The sequence below is a fragment of the Schistocerca cancellata genome, chromosome 4 (assembly GCF_023864275.1).
Source record: "Schistocerca cancellata isolate TAMUIC-IGC-003103 chromosome 4, iqSchCanc2.1, whole genome shotgun sequence".
Taxonomy (NCBI): domain Eukaryota; kingdom Metazoa; phylum Arthropoda; class Insecta; order Orthoptera; family Acrididae; genus Schistocerca; species Schistocerca cancellata.
Window position 1 is genome coordinate 588523443 of NC_064629.1, and position 19636 is coordinate 588543078.

The following is a 19636-nucleotide window of genomic DNA, read 5'->3' on the forward strand; positions in this document are numbered from 1 at the left end:
GCCGTAACTATGAATAACGGTGCACCCATTTTGATACAAAAGAGCATTGCGTATGAAAATAGCAAATGAAAGACGACGAAAGGCTGCAATAAATCACAAACTGTTTATTCATATGGGAAGTAATAACAAAGTAAAGCGTTAAAACGAATAAACTGTAACTGATCGATGTCTGCGTTATCACTCTTTCGTTGAAACTCAGTGAAATCCACAACCAACATAATAAGCTATTGTATAATACGACTGTTTTTGGATCTAATATTCTACGTTTCCATTCCGTGTTCAGATGGATGAAATATTTGATTTCCTATTGTTCTCGGCAAGAGCATCAAGTCAAATGTATTCTCTTTCTTCTTCCTTAATACTGACACCGCGGAGGTTGTATCGAATGTAAATATCGTGTGCCGTTGTCCAGGAAAACTGTGATGGGAAAATTCATGCGTGTGTCACCGAACAAGGACAAAGGTCGCTAATGTAAATAAGTCCTCTTTATACGACGATTTACTTCATCCCTTCCAGCCAGGTACCTTTATTTATAATTTTGTTTATATACTGAAAACTTGAATGCACATCTAGGTCTTTCCATACGTGTTTCAGAAATGGAAGAAATTCTCAATTACAGTTGCACTCTCTACAGTGTAAATTAAGAAGAGTGAAGTGTCAGATCCGTAGGGATTTTGTTAAGACGGCAGATACGTACTCATAAAGAGTGTGTACTCACAAAGACTTTGTACTTCAAGTTCACCAAGATACTAAGATGTCACTGTGCAGTGAACCAGTGAAAGTCAGGGTGTAGCAGACGATCCTTTAAATCTTTTTTTCGCTTTCGCTAGTTGTTGTGGAGGTCCATTGTAATTTTTTACTTTAGTGTGTATAGTGGTAAACATATTAAAGTACAAGGTGATTCAAAAAGAATACCACAACTTTAAAAATGTGTATTTAATGAAAGAAACATTATATAACCTTCTGTTATACAGCATTACAAAGAGTATTTAAAAAGGTTTTTTTTTTCACTCAAAAACAAGTTCAGAGATGTTCAATATGGCCCCTCCAGACACTCGAGCAATATCAACCCGAAACTCCAACTCATTCCACACTCTCTGTAGCATATCAGGCGTATCAGTTTGGATAGCTGCTGTTATTTCTCGTTTCAAATCATCAATGGTGGCTGGGAGAGGTGGCCGAAACACCATATCCTTAACATACCCCCATAAGAAAAAATCGCAGGGGGTAAGATCAGGGCTTCTTGGAGGCCAGTGATGAAGTGCTCTGTCACGGGCTGCTTGGCGGCCGATCCATCGCCTCTGGTAGTTGACGTTCAGGGTTCATAACTAACCTTTCTCGTATGACTCTCCATACAGTTGATTGTGGAATTTGCAGCTCTCTGCTAGCTCTGCGAGTCGATTTTCCTGGGCTGCGAACAAATGCTTGCTGGATGCGTGCTACATTTTCATCACTCGTTCTCGGCCGTCCAGAACTTTTCCCTTTGCACAAACACCCATTCTCTGTAAACTGTTTATACCAACGTTTAATACACCACCTATCAGGAGGTTTAACACCATACTTCGTTCGAATGCACGCTGAACAACTGTCGTCGATTCACTTCTGCCGTACTCAATAACACAAAAAGCTTTCTGTTGAGCGGTCGCCATCTTAGCATCAACTGACGCTGACGCCTAGTCAACAGCGCCTCAAGCGAACAAATGTACAACTAAATGAAACTTTATAGCTCCCTTAATTCGCCGACAGATAGCGCTTAGCTCTGCCTTTTGTTGTTGCAGAGTTTTAAATTCCTAAAGTTGTGGTATTCTTTTTGAATCACCCTGTAGTTTATATGGCGATGATTGTCTCAATCTCTTATGTTATAGAATGACATTACTTAGACAATAGGTTGGTAAGACTAACACTGATTTGCATTTTTGCTCTATCTCTGCTTTAAAAATCGGTCATGTTAACACTGTTGTAGCTGTATTTATAAAACTTAGTGACGAAAGCTATCTACGCCGAGATGGGAATGTGAAACTCTTCATCTGTAAACTCTTTACTACACCTGTCCGGCAGTAAAAATAATGTTTTTAGCAGTGTGTATTTGATGTTAAGGTGGACGTAGATAATATGGGTTTACAAATTCAGTGCCTTAAATCAAAGTAATTCAATATTAATGACAGGAAACTCATTACGAAATCTGGAACTTTGACTTTGCACATTGTACAGAATGTATGAGACCTGTATGTTCATTACACTTAAAACACAAGAAAACTCTATTTTCAATAAAATTCAGGGTTCCGAACAGCTACCAACGCACAGCATGGGGCTGCCAGGGAATATGACGGATATGTAAAGGATCTGGTAAACGTAAGTTCCTAAGTTAATCTCGCTAGTATCAGGGAAAGATAATTGTGTTCTTAGAGATTATTTTCTCTTTAAATTTCTCCTCTTTTCATGCGTTTTACTGACGGTTAAACAGAGGGCGATGAACCATCGTAAGATGATACTGTCAAATAGAGCTCGAGTCCACTGATTCGATCAAAAGTGCTAATGATGTACGAGCTCAGTGGAACCCTCGTTTGAGTGAGAACTAAATTTTAACTCTGAGGAATTCTAAATAGATCGGTTTGAGGGAAATTAGAATATTTTTTGAACGCAATGACGTCAGAATTTTAGTACATGTAAGTATGGTGAGACACTTCGTTACCTCTTTCCTGTCATCAATATTGAGACAAAAATACGATATCAGTGATGTACAAGGAAAATTATTTAAGGTTAGATGGGGATTTCATAATATGGAACTTTGATTTCAAAGGAACACCTCGCAGATTTACTCCTGAAAGTTTACGGATTATTGGGAAAGGATTCATACAACTGGAATTGACTTTTCTAATGTATTGAGAGACTTTACTTGGATTTAACCATCTGTCTTTAAGCTACCAAATGTTTTTCAAAGACGATTCGCATCCGGAACGTTCATGGTACAGATCTGAGGTGAATATGTATGTTGAATAGATTTCTGCAGAAGAGGTGGATGTAATTTTCAGGAAAATTAGTGACTCGAGTGACTTTAACGGCCGGTATTGCTTCCTTTGTTAGTACGATTATTATCGCATACATCAGTTTCGGCCGGCCGCGGTGGCCGTGAGGTTCTACGCGCTCTAGTCCGGAGCCGCGCTGCTGCTACGGTCGCAGGTTCGAATCCTGCCTCGGGCATGGGTGTGTGTGATGTCCTTAGGTTAGTTAGGTTTAAGTAGTTCTTAGTTCTAGGGGACTGATGACCACAGCAGTTGAGTCCCATAGTGCTCAGGGCCATTTTTTTGAACATCAGTTTCGAAAGCAAATTCAGTAGACTCTGCAACAAAAAAAAAATCACATATGCAACTATGTACATTGTGTAAACTATAAATCGTAGAAGGAGACCAAGAGATGAATACAGTAAGCAGATTCAGAAGGATGTAGGTTGCAATAGTTACTCGGAGATGAAGAGGCTTGCACACGATACAGTAGCGTGGAAAACAGCATCAAACCAGTCTTCGTAATGAAGACCACAACAACAAGAACAACGACAAACTATAACGTCCCGGGCGACGGACAAATGCCGCCTCATACGATGCTCCATATGGACTCCTGATACCTCCAGGGAAACTCTGTTAGGACACTCATTTACGCTGTGGTTCATCATTTGAATACCACTGCAGTCAAGCGTACTGCCAGTGCTAAAGCTCCACTTGTGTGTGTTGTATTTGCATTGACCTTCTCCTGTCCGATATCTGGTAAGCTGAACCCACTGCTCCCTAGGATGATGAAAAAGAGTAAACGGCAATAATGATCAATGTAAATTTTGTAAAAGTTTGAGGAAAACTGATTTTAAAGTTTAATCATTCAGTGCTCAGTTCTGTGCATAATTAATTGTAATTGACACAAGGAAATGTAAAGAATGACGAGTTCTTAGTAATTAAATAACAGCATTGACTTAAAAGGGTAGACAGCCAGAATGTAATGGTCCAAATGAATACCAGCTTGAACAAGCTATGTAATCTTCATTGTAATGCAACACCAACCTAAATACATGGGGCAGTCAAATGGAAACAAGACATATGGGAAAAAATAGGTAAACTGTTTATTATTTCAAAAGTAATCGCCATAACTGTGAATACGTTTAACCCACTGTGAGACAAGATGGTCAATATCTTCAGGGGAAAATGTTTGCAGTTGTCTACGGAACCACGATAGTAGTTCGGCGTGCACCTCTTCGTCCGGAGGAAATCGACGGACACGAATGTTTTCATGGCTCCAAAAATGTGGAAATCGCATGGGGTGAGATCGGGAATGTGCGGAGAATGTGTAAGGGCTTCGCAGCGAAACTTCTGCGGCGTAGTTGAAACAACAGGCACGCCAGTTCCGGGAAAGTCGCGATGATCTTTTCTTTCACTGCAAGGGTGCACTGCTCATTGACTTTCTGTAACACGGCGCCATAATTAACACAATGGACAATTTACAAAAATTGAAGAGTGCCATCAGTTCCAAACGTCCAGGAATGTTGACGGACGGCTTCGTACTGCTGCAGGTTAATACCCGCCCATGTGCCGCTAAGGTTGTTTCGAGTACGCTGTAGGAGTTCCTCTGGGAAGCCCTTACACGTCGTCCGTATAGTCCAGACCTCTCCAGGCGTATTCCTATATTTTTATAGCCCTGAAGAAAAACGTTAAGGGCCGGTGATTTGCTTAGGAAGAAGAGGTGCATGCCTGGGTACAATAATGGTTCCGCAGGCAACCGCAAACATTTCTGCATGAAGGCATTGACTATCTTATCTGACAGTGGGATATTGTCAGTTATGGCGATAATCAACAGTTTACTTACTTTCTTTTCATCTGTCTGTCTTTCATTTCATTGCCTTTCAACATTAAATGCTTTTTGATCACCTGAATCATATTTGCAAAATATAGTTTCGCTGCTAACATTTCTTTTGCGACACTTCACCTGAACTCTTATTTACTCACTATCGTTAAGTTTTTCATGTTCTTCCACTGGTAATGAAGTAAAGTACACCTGTTCTCCAGGGCTGCACAACAATTTCATTACTATATTCGCAAATCGTTGGATTTTGCGCTGTTGATGCATGTGGCACCACATGCTCATCTATGTTGTACTATTTATCTTTAGATTTCTTTTCAGTAACCTGAAACAAATTAAATTACTGAAGAAAAATACTATTCAGGGATTCTGATGAAGCCGGCTGCTGTGGCCGAGCGTTTCTAGGCGCTTCAGTCCGGAACCGCGCTGCTGCTACGGTCACCGGTTCGAATCCTGCCTCGGGCATGGATGTGTCTGATGTCCTTAGGTTAGATAGGTTTAAGTATTTCGAAGTCTAGGGGACTGATGACCTCAGATGTTAAGTCCCCTAGTGCTTAGAGCCATCTGAACCATTTGATACTGATGAAAAATTACTGTTAAAGGCTCCAAATAATGCATTCAGTTATGTTAAGATATTTTAACAAGTAAAGTAATGAACTCACCATGTAACTCGTAGTGCCCGCTTTATGACTGTCTCAGGAACACCAGTTTTGAATTTTCATTGATGTGGTTTACTGCTGTGAACCTCTGGGCAAAAGGGCTTTTTTTTCCTCTAGTAGCTATCTAGAAATTTTCACCACCTATAAAACATATACTTCTTGAATTAATTACGATGAATATTTCAGATTTCTTCCTAGCATTATCAGTCTCATGTCTCCAGTTAACCGCCAACTCACACCTCGCCTTTTGGTTTATGGGACCCGTATTCTTACCGCACACGAGATGCGAGTGGTCTATTACTAGAAATGTCACCCACAGACGATGAAATATATTCTTCAAGTGCGCTAAGAAATGACAAAATCGCAACTCAGTAAAGTTTTTATTCTGTCCTGAACAGGAATCACAGAACTATATTAGAGTTCACGCACAGAATCAGGCAACATTTCCGAACAAAAATGCTGCAACATTGGACACACTTCATCAATCCTTTGTTGGAAACTGTCTCGTCATATGTACAAAATGCAGATTTCCCAGAAGGAAAAAATGAGTATTCAATGAATAAAATCGAACCTGCGTGCGGTAATACCCTTCGCTGGTGGAAATATTAGGAAGCAGAAGACTTATAGTAATCCATGCATATCGTTTCCTTAACCACTGATTTTCTGGACTTTAAACTTTCGGAACGTTTCATCTCGTAAAACTTGTCAGCTTTCCTCTTATTTAGTTCATTTTGAGTCGTTAGATTTTGTTTCTTCTAATTCGAAGTTTGTATCTGAGTTGCGTCTTTGTTAGTGTTTACCTATAAATCAAGTTTAGAACAGTAGGCTAAATTTATCACACACTAAACATGTGAAAGTTGCGGGGGTACACAACATTAATTTTCTAATTAGTCACAAATATCGGGCGATACTCTTCGTATGACGCATGGTTTCGAGAATTTTTCTCTGAATGTAAATGGTAATCTTCGAACATTAAGTTCTTCTGGTAATTATAACCGTCTGCTGTTACGAATGGTATAATGTGCTTTTCATCCTCTCAGTTACTGCAAATGTTGATGCATTTTAGATACGGTTTCTCCTTTAAGTTTGTTTGGTCTATTGTTATATTACCCTCTGGTCCCCACATGAGCTTTCCCTGTAGCAGCTAATGTCTTTTTAAGAGTAATGAAACTTCTGTTGGTGATGCAATCCGAAGAATGCTGGTTGACATACCTGAGCATCCTGTATTTGTCCATTTCTTTTAATACGCACCTTATAGAAACAGAAAAAAATTATGACGTGCAGCTTCGTCCGGACTTTTCTATCTTCTTTGCATCATATGATTTACACTGATTAACTCCTGCTAGGTGAGAGTTTTGCGTATCATAGGAAGCCATTTGACTGAATTCCTTTGTTAATGTATTCCTCTTTATAAATGGAACATCCTGAAAACACTTCAGTCGGAAGTACTCACAATCGTCATCTGTAACGTGACTCATGACCCGTAATCTTTTCTCTTTCGGTTCGTGCCTATGCACCCATCTCAATAGTGGAAAGACGTTACGACTGTGTGTGTTTGAAGTGAAGAATCAGATATACGGTCCAACAGTTTTCTTTTCTTGTACTTGTGTTCTGCACAGGACTGGAATGTTCATCTTCATTCTCCGATATTTATGATGCGTCATATCACTTAAGAAATATATTTATGCCCAATCTTGTGTAACAGTAAGGTATGAGTGTTTATGCTCAACTTACTAAGAGAAACTCCTTTTCCAGGCTACTTTGGATGCACAGTGTGGTGCAGTTTTATGCCGGTCTTTGCTTTATTACTGAATAGTGTAACAGTTTGAACTTTGTTTACAATGTATGAGCGACTGCCAAGTATCGTTGGAAATCCAGTAATATGAAACTACAGCATTATGAGATGAAACACTAAAGGAGAACAAAAATCACCTAGTAGAAAATGGATCAAGGGCGTTCTTCCTCAACACCACTAGGATCTTGATCGTTTCTCTGAAGCACATCAAAACTTTAACCCAATTTTTCGAGCACCTTGATCGTTTCTTAAAAATCTTATCACATTATAGTACTTCTATTCCTGTATAAGATGGCATTATTAACTAAATTTTAAATTTTGATGTAAATTGATCGTTATTCCCGTGTACTCTTCAGTTGTGTTGTCAATACGTTAATGCTTCTGTGTTTTCGTGGCTTGACACTTGTGTTTCCACTCAGAGTCCCCGCTGAATCCAATGGAGAGCACTTGGACTCCTTCATATGCTGACCTTCTGGATTTGAGGCAGTTCCTAGGCAACTAGAGTAAATCTTCGTGAGAAAGACAGGTTAACTTTTAGAAACTTGCTGACAAAAGTTGTAGAAAACCGCCTTTCGACGGAGGTGAGCTGTACAGACGTTCGATAGCATTGGCAGTCAGTATGTGGTTGTAGATGTGGCAAGGCTACTAATGGATTCAAATGAACGTCAAATTTCTTTATACGAGCATCGCGCAGCCAAACTGGTGTTCTATATTCTGCTGCAGAGTATACCAGCACAAGCGATGTTCAAATGTGTGTGAAACCTTATGGGTCTTAACTGCTAAGGTCATCAGTCCCTAAGCTTACACACTACTTAACCTAAATTATCCTAAGGACAAACACACACACACACACCCATGCCCGATGGAGGACTCGAACCTCCGCCGGGACCACGCAAGCGATGCTCCTAGGAGAATTGATGTGTTCGCTCCTCATGTACTAACTGCCAGCTCCCTCACCAGGTTCACTCGTGTTTGTACTTCCTTAGCTGTGCTCGAAAGGTGTTTATGACACATTAACTTTCTGTCTAATGGGGTTGATCGTTGTATTGAACCATACCAAGAGGGCGAAGCCGTGTACTGAAATTTGCTGATGCTAGACGAATAGGGAGGTGATCTTTGTTTTATGGCCATTAGGCCGTGGTCCAAGGCATATTGCTGAGTAACGTGTCGACCCCTAATCGAGGCATTATCAAAGGCTACAAAGACTCAGGTAACAGTTTCAGACTTAAACAAGCTCAACAAGCCTAGATGGTTATGGCCTTTGTTGCTTCCAATGATGTCTCCAGCTTTAGAAGACGAAATGTGAGGTCCAGAAACATGCCTTGGGTCACGGCCTAATGCCCATAACGCAAAAATCGCCAAAGTCAGTGGTTTAATTTGTAGTGGAGTTTTCTCATAGTACTTCGGGATAACATACCCTAATGCTGGATAGCTAATAAGAAATTTTAGAAGGGTATATGGCACACTGATTCTGTCCCTAATACTGCGCAGGTTGTAACTGGCTGCATTGCTTACGCTGATTACGACTTGTCGCTAAGAGTGATTGGATAATCAGCCTTCGTTACCACCAAACTCCGAACATTCAGCGTAATTTTCTTTGTTGCAGATTGTAAGCGTTCCGCAGTGTGACTGGACATAGAAGTCATTTACAACTACTAGCAGTTTTAGTGTGCGTTGATGTGATTGAATGATAACTTGTTCGTGCATAGACTGATGTTTTTTAATCGAATGGAGCCCAGACACTTCCCGGTTTCTGTCAGGGGGTTAACACTTCCGCCTTGAACGTACGCACAGCTGATACATTTCATTGGCCTTTAAAGTCAACTGCTCAGACGTTGTATCGACACACTGCCAGCACAGCACGTCTTCCATGCGTGTCGTTATGCTGTTTCGCTGTTATTTTCAGAGCCAGCCTGACTGCTTGTATTGCTTGATGATACGAAATCTTCTAAATGATAACATTTGACTCTCTTTCTTCTCTGAAGGCTGGGACATCCTGCAAATTCCTTCAGACTTTCCAGACGGTTAATATTAACATTCGCCGGCCGGTGTGGCCGTGCGGTTCTAAGCGCGTCAGTTCGGAACCGCGTGACCGCTACGGTCGCAGGTTCGAATCCTGCCTCGGGCATGGATGTGTGTGATGTCCTTAGGTTAGTTAGGTTTAAGTAGTTCTAAGTTCTAGGGGACTGATGACCTCAGTAGTTAAGTTCCATAGTGCTCAGAGCCATTTGAACCATTTGAATATTAACATTCGTTTTTCGAATGTTTTCTCTAATCTCGACCTTAAACACAAGGAAAAAAATCCGCCAGTAGATGTGGCCATCTATATTCCGATTTGAAGTACAGTAGAGCGTCGATTATCCGTGATAATTAGCGACATGCATGTTCGGAAAATCGGTTTCTTCGGATAACTGAACTGCACACATTTGTGTACCGACAAGACTACATATACAGGGTGTTACAAAAAGGTACGACTAAACTTTCAGGAAACATTCCTCATACACAAATTAGGAAAAGATGTTATGTGAACATGGGTCCAGAAACGCTTAATTTCCATGTTAGAGCTCATTTTAGTTTCGTCAGTGTGTACTGTACTTCCTCGATTCACCGCAATGATTTCATACGGGATACTCTACCTGTGCTGCTAGAACATGTGCCTTTACAAGTACGACACAACATGTGGTTCATGCACGATGGAGCTGCTGCACATTTCAGTCGAAGTGTTCGTACGCTCCTCAACAACAGATTCGGTGACCGATGGATTGGTAGAGGCGGACCAATTCCATGGCCTCTACGCTCTCCTGACCTCAACCCTCTTGACTTTCATTTATGGGGCATTTGAAAGCTCTTGTCTACGCAACCCCGGTACCAAATGTAGAGACTCTTTGTGCTCGTATTGTGGACGGCTGTGATACAATACGCCATTCTCAAGGGCTGCATCAGGGCATCAGGAATTCCATGCGACGGAGGGTGGATGCATGTATCTCACTAACGGAGGACATTTTGAAGATTTCCTGTAACAAAGTGTTTGAAGTCACGCTGGTACGTTCTGTTGCTGTGTGTTTCCATTCCATGATTAACGTGATTTGAAGAGAAGTAATAAAATGAGCTCTTACATGGAAAGTAAGCGTTTCCGGACACATGTCCACATAACATATTTTCTTTCTTTGTGTGTGAGGAATGTTTCCTGAAAGTTTGGCCGTACCTTTTTGTAACACCCTGTATTTATAGTAATAACACAAATATCTTTTATTATTGCTCGTTTTAAAATTCGACTGCCCTCCAAGATTTTCATTAAATTGAATTGCCTTTTCACATAGAACACACGTAAACCACTTGTAAACAGCATCATCTAGATCCGTGTTCGTAGCGAGCTTCATAGTTGTACTACTCGTCGATCTACCAGTAGAATAAAGCTTAGATATAAAATTTATGATGCTATTCTTTTGTTTTTTTTATATGTGTAATAACTGACGACTTACCACCCTTGTACTCATTAGATAACATGGTTGCAGATCACCTGTCTCTAACCTTTTATTAATGTTATATCTATCTCTCAGAGAAACAACGAAGGGAAGCAGTTCCAGTATCTCATTGCTGAAGAAATGTACCTAATTCACTTTTCTTTTTAAGTGTTTACGTTATGTATGTTAGAAGTAACTTACATGACCAACCGTACTACACTTACTGCTGACCTACCGTCACCCGCTCCGCGGGCGCAGCAACCGGCCTTCGGTCTGCCGCACGCCGCAAAAGCGGTTGCGTTAACGATTGATCAGCCAAGAGCGTGCAATCATTAGTTAGCTCGAGGAAGTGTTCACGGAGTGAAACGGACTTGAGGAGCTTATAAATTCAGTTAGTTTCCGTGGACTTTTCAGTCTTGTATTTTGCGTGTGTTTGGTGATGTTGAACTGAATTCCTATATCAAATTTTTTTTGTGCTAGGAGCCAGCCGGAGGTAGTGTATTAGCTGTTAGCTGTGGACGTATTCGGACTGCGGTCTGATTTTGGAATATTTCTAAATGTAATTTGATTGCTACAATGCATTAATTATTGACATTGGAATTGGCTGGAGTTTAACGCTGTCTCGTGGGTAAAAGGGAGGTCGGCGACACGCATTTATATTGATTTTAAAAGTGTAGCAGTACGGAGAAGTGACCAGGTCTGCCATTAAACGTTTCCGGTTACAAATGAAGAGCAGTATGTCGCGTAAATGGTCTCGCGTGCCGCGGTTCGCCGCCAGTGTGTGGATTCTGGGCGCTCGACACCACGGAAACTCCAAGCACGGAAGAAAGGAGTGTTTCACGTGTTACCCCTGAGTACTGCGAGTACGAGCTGAAAAGTAGTATCTCCGAATTTTTTGAAGATTCTGAAAGTTTTTTTGATAAAACGTACAGCATAATGATCAAATGTGTGTGAAATCGTATGGGACTTAATTCCTCAGGTCATCAGTAACTAAGCTTACACACTACTTAACCTAAATTATCCTAATGATAAACACATACAAACACAAACGCCCGAGAGAGTATTCGAACCTCCGCCGGGACCAGCCGCATTTTCCATGACTGCAGCGCCCTAGACCGCTCGGCTAATCCCGTACAGCATAGAGTGAACGCATGGACATGCTGGTTTTTGTGCACAAACACTCCACGAGTAGCACAAAATATAAGGGGCGATCAAAAAGTTTCCGTTCGAGGCCGTTCAGTCAAGAATCGATATGGCAATCAGGCAAAATTGCCGTGAGCGTGGTAGCCGCGCTGTCTGAGGCGCCTTGTCACGGTCCGTGCGGCTTCTTCCGTCAGAGGTTCGAGTCCTCTCTCGGGAGTAGTTGTGTGTTGTCCCTAGCGTAAGTTAGTTTAAGTTAGATTGAGTAGCGTCTAAGCTTAGGGACCGATAACCCCAGCAGTTTGGTCCCATAAGACCTTACCACAAATTTCCAATCCCACCAACGCACCAGGTTAAAAATACCCGTCTGTTAAAACACCGTATACTGCGGCGTGAAGAAGTCCGAAACTGCCTGGTGAATGTCCTCGTCCAACAGGGATTGTCGACCCTCAAGGCCTTTTTTAGTGGACCGAAGGCGTGATAATCGTGTGGGCAGAGATCAGGGCTATATGGTGGGTGCTCCAGTGTTTCCCACTTGAGACGGCGTAACTTCTGCGTTACGATATTTGCGAGATGGGGACGTGCGATATCATGAAGCAGCAGCGTACCTTGTCGCACTGTTCCTCAGCGGTGGTTTTTGACAGATATGCTGCCCCATACACATTCTTCATTCTCCGATGAATGTCTACTGGTGATGGATCTTTGGCAGCCAAGAAAAGAATAACAGCACGTTGGTCCTGTTCGGACGCATTCGGTAATTACGTCGCCATAATTCACGTTTACGCTTTACGCATTAACCTCACTAATTCCTAGCCTATATTTCGGTTCTTATATACCCGCATCGGACTCGCGCTGCTTTGCATATGCGCTGCAGAAACACTCTCTAACGGAAAGTTTTTGATCGCCCCTTATGTAACCATAGTCCCAGTTTCGTTTATAAAGTGTTAACCAGAGCTCCATCGACATCACGGAGACCGTTAATTCCTTGTAAGAAAATACTCATAAGGAATCCATGAACAACCTCTGAAAGTTTTTCGGTGGAGTTCTAGTTTACCACAAACAAACGTCACTACATTCACTAACATTCTGGAGGCGATCGATAACATCCATTGTAGGTTGTAAACAGTCTTATTTTGTGCGGACTGAAAAATATAGACGTTACACGATTTTTCCGAAGGATTTTTCACTTTGCATCCGGTGGCTTTAGGAACAAAAGGTAACCTTGGAGAATGAGAGGGAGGTCCTTTGTTCTTCTGCTTTGCATTATTATTACCTCTTCTTTGAAGACGCTGTTTATGGGAAAGCGTGATCACGGTAAAGATCTTAATAACTTACGAATTCTCGTCAAAGGAAGCAATGTTTACAGAAGGAAAGTCCTAGAAGGGATTGAATCCCCAAGAATGAATGCAATTTTAATAGAGATGACAGCCTTAGCCTTGCAGCTTAGTGGCTACCCGCCATCAAAGAAACAAACAGCAAACGTCGGCACTTGGGGAACGTAAACAGTAAACAGCTACCGTCGGGAAGCTACCTTGGCGGCACGACAACAATAATATTTTGAAAACATTCCACGTCTCTTTCACTGTCTGCTATCGGCATTTACCCCCCGACGACTTCCTCCCCCAAACTGGCAACCTGAAGCCGTTTATGCAGTAGCTCTATTCTTCTGAAGAAGCACGAGTAAACACCGTCTCTTAAGGCGCGCAAAATTGTTTTTCGACCACCCCATGGACACCAGAAGAATGAAGGTTCTAGCAAAGGGATCGAGTCGTCGAGTTTTCTAGAAGATTAAAGAAGAATATGACGCCGCCTAAAAAGCAGAAGGTTTTACCATCAATAGAAGTAATATTAAGAAGTTGGCGTTCGAAAAATAATATAACTCGAACAAAAGATCTTTGACATTGTCAGACTGCAGTGGTACGGGGAGTGGAGGCGGAAGGGGACTGTTGCTGGCTTCACAATGCTCTGCATACACCTACCAAATAAGCATAGCAGGGAGGGTAAAGGAGGAGGAGGGGAGAGAGAAATGAAATGTTCAATAAATGAAACACAAAAAGGCCGGCAGGCTTCTCACTTTTTTTATCACATCAGGATCGCCGTGTGCAAACACTGTCTGGTCTGTATTGTGACGCCCTATTCTGTACGTAAAGCCGACAATTATATACACGTCAGGACGACGTCCGTCAGAACACTCACTGTATAATCCAAATCATTTCGCAAATTAATACTAATGAAGGCAAACTTTTAAACGGAGTAAACTGTTATTTTTTTATTTCGACGACAGTTTAAGTAGACGTACATTCCTCGCTTACAAGTGTAGAAGACTTATTGTTTTCGATCATTTTTGGCGACCATTAACTGCTCAAGCACAAGCTATGACATTTTTAGTGCCTTTGTCAAAGATCAAGCAGCGTGGTTTGGTCTCCGTCGTAGTTCCATCATTGTTCTTATTCTTTATTTTTATACGCTGATTAGAATAACTTCGAGATTCAGGTTTGAACGAGTTGAGTGGCAAGGGCCATTAGTCAGCCAACAACATTAGTTTCTTGAGCTCCACGTGCTTGCTGAGGTGTGTGTTCGGTAGGTGCACTGCAGAACATTGTCAAGCGTGATGACTGCACCCCGGGAACACTACTTACTACCATTGCAACCTACCTGTCACGAAGTTAGTTTATTCTTCGATCGCTGAAGATACAAAAATTTAATCTTATTTTTCACTAGGGCAGTTTAGTAAGTTTCGGTAAATGTGTTTATCAAGGATTTCTTTCGAGAAGTGTGTTCATAAGCATACATGACACGAAATTGCTCATCCCCAGGATACTTACATCATGTTAATACTGTGCAACACCACCTGCCTACTCACATCAAGATATAGAAGAAAGAGAAATGCTGAGTCACCGAGAGCGCTGAAATAAAAATCATGCTTTGTGAAAATTAGTGGCAGATTAAAATTGTGTGCCGGACTAGGACTTGCACCCGGGACCTCCGCTTATCGCGGGATACTGCTTTGCCAATTGACCTGCCCGAGCACGACACACGAACCCATCCTCACAGCTTTACTTCCGCCACTTCCTCACAAAAGCTGTGAGGGCGGGTCTTGAGTCGTGCCCGGATGGCACAGTTGCTAGACACTCGCCCACAAGAGGCGAAGGTCACCAGTTCGAGTACCGGTCCGGCACTCAGTTTTAATGTGTCAGGAGGTTTTATATTAGCGCACAACTCGCTGCAGAGTGACAGCTTTTATATTAGCGCACACCTCGCTGCAGAGTGACAATTACTTCTGGAAATCATGTTATATGTTTATGGTAAACTGAGTGAGTGGATCCGAAGCATGGAACAAAAACATCACAGAAACACCACCGGCATGAACTGAACCGGCCACGTATTGCGGGACTGTGGGTTAAGAACTCACTGCGCCGGCGTTGCGGTCTGCGCCTTGCCCTCTTTGAAAAGAGGCAAAATAATGTCTCGTCGGGCAGCTAGTGTCAAATTTCTGTGTTGTTTGGTCCACTGAATACGTAGTTTTGATTACAACTGACCGCCAGATGTTACGAGAGGCGGTGAATATTGTGTCTTCAGCAAGAAGCAGTAACGGGAGCGGCCAATAGAGCTCAGTGAATTCGAACATGGACTAGGCTCTAGATGCCACCTGAGTAGCAAATCCATTAGTGATATTCCAACGTTTCTAAAGCTGCCCAAGTCTACTGTTGGTTTGTGACTGTGAAATGGAAAGGCGAAGGAACAATCGCAGCTAAACCAACACCAGATCTCATGTACTGGCGGTTGGGGAACGTCAAGCATTGCGGAATGCGGATGGCGGTTGTAAAAAACCGCTTAAAATCAGCGGAAAGAGTCAGCTGTGAGACCCAAAGTGCTCCCAGTAGTCCTGTTAGCACAATGGATGTTCGTAAGGGATTAAAAAGATTGGGGTGAAATAGACGAGTGGCTCCTCATAAGACACACATTTCTGCAGTCAGTGCTAAGCGACGTTTAAGGTAGTGGAAAAGAGCGATGCTACTGGACGTGGGTTTGGATACCTGTGATTTGGAATGATGAATTAGGCTATAGCCTGTGCCAATCCAATGGAAGGGTCTGCGTTTAGCGAATGCCTGGAGAAGGTTACCTGCCATCAAGTGGAGTGCCAACAACGAAGTACTGAGATGTGTTTAGGCACTGGCGCTGTTTTTGTACTTTAGGGTGTCGGTGGTCCCCTTAAAGCTCTTGAGAAAATGCTGAATATGGAAGGATAAGAACACATTTTACAGGAAGAAGATGCTGTGATATGCAAATGATTAACTTTTCAGACCATTCACACAAGGTTGGCGCCGGTGGCGACACCTACAACGTGCTGACATGAGGAAAGTTTACAACCGATTTCTCATACACAAACAGCAGTTGACCGACGTTGCCTGGTGAAACGTTGCTGTGATGTCTCGTGTAAGTAGGAGAAATGCGTACCGTCACGTTTCCGACTTTGGTAAAGGTCGGATTGTAGCCTATCGCGATTGCGGTTTATCGTATCGCGACATTGTTGCTCGCGTTGGTCGAGATCCAATGACTGTTAGCAGAATACGGAGTCGGTGGTTTCAGGAGGGCAATACGGAACGCCGTGCTGGATTCCAACGGCCTCGTATCACTAGCAGTCGAGATGACAGGCATCTTATCCGCATGGCTGTAACGGATCGTGCAGCCACGTCTCGATCCCTGAGTCAACAGATGGGGATGTTTGCAAGACAACAACCATCTGCACAAACAGTTCGACGACGTTTGCAGCAGCAAGGACTATCAGCTCGGAGACCATGGCTGCGGTTACCCTCGACGCTGCATCACAGACACGAGCGCCTGCGATGGTGTACTCAACGACGAACCTGGGTGCACGAATGGCAAAACGTAATTTTTTGGGATGAATGCAGGTTCTGTTTACAGTATCACGATGGTCGCATCCATGTTTGGCGATATCACGGTGAACGCACATTGGAAGCGTGTATTCGTCATCGCCATACTGGCGTATCACCCTGCGTGATGGCATGGGGTGCCATTGGTTACACGTCTCGGTCACCTCTTGTTCGCAATGACGGCTCTTTGAACAGTGGACGTTACATTGCAGATGTGTTACGACCCGAGGCTCTACCCTTAATTCGATCGCCCACATCTCGTGGTCGTGCGGTAGCATTCTCGCTTCCCACGCCCGGGTTCCCGGGTTCGATTCCCGGCGGGGTCAGGGATTTTCTCTGCCTCGTGATGGCTGGGTGTTGTGTGCTGTCCTTAGGTTAGTTAGGTTTAAGTAGTTCTAAGTTCTAGGGGACTTATGACCACAGCAGTTGAGTCCCATAGTGCTCAGAGCCATTTGAACTTAACTCGATCCCTGGGAAACCCTACATTTCAGCAGCATAATGCACGACCGCATGTTGCAGTTCCTGTACGAGCCTTTCTGGATACAGAAAATGTTCGACTGCTGCTATGGCCAGCACATTCTCCAGATCTCTCACCAAGTGAAAACGTCTGGTAAGTGGTGGCGTAGCAACTTGTTCGTCGCAATACGCCAGTCACTACTCTTGATGAACTGTGGTATCGTGTTGAAGCTGCATGGGCAGTTGTACCTGTACACGCCATCCAAGCTCTGTTTGACTCAATGCCTAGGCGTATCAAGGCCGTTATTACGGTCAGGGGTGGTTGTTCTGGGTACTGATTTCTCAGGATCTAAGAACCCAAATTGCGTGAAGGTTTTCTCACATGTCAGTTCTAGTATAATATATTTGTCCAATGAATACCCGTTTATCATCTGCATTTCTTCTTGGTGTAGCAATTTTAATGGCCAGTAGTGTATAAGTAGTACAAAGCACCCTGTCATAAAGTAGCATCTATGAGTGAATGGACTGGTCTGCCTTGAGTCCCGACCTGAACCCAATGGAGCACCTTTGAAATGAGTTAGAATATCGATTTCTCACCAGACCCCAGCGTTCAGTACAAATTCAAATGGTTCAAATGTCTCTGAGCACTATGGGACTCAACTGCTGTGGTCATAAGTCCCCTAGAACTTAGAACTACTTAAACCTAACTAACCTAAGGACAGCACACAACACCCAGCCATCACGAGGCAGAGAAAATCCCTGACCCCGCCGGGAATCGAACCCGGGAACCCGGGCGTGGGAAGCGAGAACGCTACCGCACGACCACGAGATGCGGGCCAGCGTTCAGTATCTCTACCTTCTCTGGTTTTGGGTCTTGAGGAAGAACCGCCAGGCATTCCTGCACAGACATTCAGACACGTCGTTGAAAATGTTCCCAGGAGAGTTAAAGCCCACATAAAGGTGAAGTGTGCTCATACTCCATGTTAATGTCCGCTAATAGGTATCTGGATACTTTTAATCAGGCAGTGTATATGCTGCGGTGAGAAATAGCCTTTCGCGGAGACCTGAAGGTGGTTCATTGAACCGTCTGTCAGGCACTTTATTGTGAATAGCAGAGTAATCACGTAGATGTAGATGTAGATCCGATGCCAAATGCCCGTTAGATGGAGTTCCCTTTGTATGTTCATTCGGAAACTGGATGAGATTCATTTACATCAGCAATTTCTAACAGGTCTGAAACCTATTGTCATTGACAAGGTGGTCGCTGTCGGTGAGAGTCTTTTCGCAACCACTGTTCTCACTCCACATTACACGCCTTGGAGACATTTGGGCAGTTCTCGTTGATACACCAACAAATTGGTAACTTCATTCACGGCGTGGTCATGGGCATGCCCAAATAGAATAACGCTTTTCGACCACCTCGACCCATTGATTGGCTGATTGATTGATTGATGGGGGTTATGGGACTAAACAGCGAAGTCATTAGTCCACGTCGACCCATCTTACTACGTTGATTCCATATAAGCGATTGGCGAATTCCCATCTGATGGCCACCATGACTTGAGGCCACATTTGGCAATTCTGATTTAGGTTTTCCGCGATTTCTCTAAATCGCTTCAGACAAATTACGGCAAATTGAAAAAGAGAGAGAGAGAGAGTGGGAGAGAGAGAGAGAGAGAGAGAGAGAGAGAGAGAGAGAGAGATAGATAGAGAGAGAGAGAAGTTATATATAATTATGTATTATAAACCTCTTCTCCCAAAAACATTTCTCTTCTTCACATCTCCACTTTGTTACCACAGATGACGTGTCACTGATCTCATTTGTAGTAACACTGCAGTACACGCGATGTGCCTATTTGCTTCCACCGCCGTGAGTGGAATGCAATTAGTTCTGACAAATGTTCACCAACTTGCAGTCTTCTATAGTTGTTGTCCCCTGCGCAGAAAACAGCACGTAGGTCGTGAATCCGTTATATTGAGGCTGTAAGAAACTCTTAGTAAGGAACTGTTGTTTTAGAAGTGATTAAATTTCCAGCGGCTGCCACGCCGATGACATTGTAATTCTGTCAGAGACAGCAAAGGACTTGGAAGAGCAGTTGAACGGAATGGACAGTGTCTTGAAAGGAGGATATAAGATGAACATCAACAAAAGCAAAACGAGGATAATGGAATGTAGTCGAATTAATTCGGATGACGCTGAGGGAATTAGATTAGGAAATGAGACACTTAAAGAAGTAAAGGAGTTTTGCTATTTGGGGAACAAAATAACTGATGATGGTCGAAGTAGAGAGGATATAAAATGTAGACTGGCAATGGCAAGGAAAGCGTTTCTGAAGAAGAGGAATTTGTTAACATCAAGTATAGATTTAAGTGTCAGGAAGTCGT

General features: G+C 42.8%; 1 protein-coding gene across 1 annotated transcript in view; it reads left to right on the plus strand.

Annotated features, from left to right (window-relative positions):
- LOC126184340 (uncharacterized) overlaps nt 1-19636 on the plus strand; it is a 338389-nt gene that overhangs the window by 47476 nt on the left and 271277 nt on the right. The gene's annotated exons all lie outside the window — the stretch shown is intronic.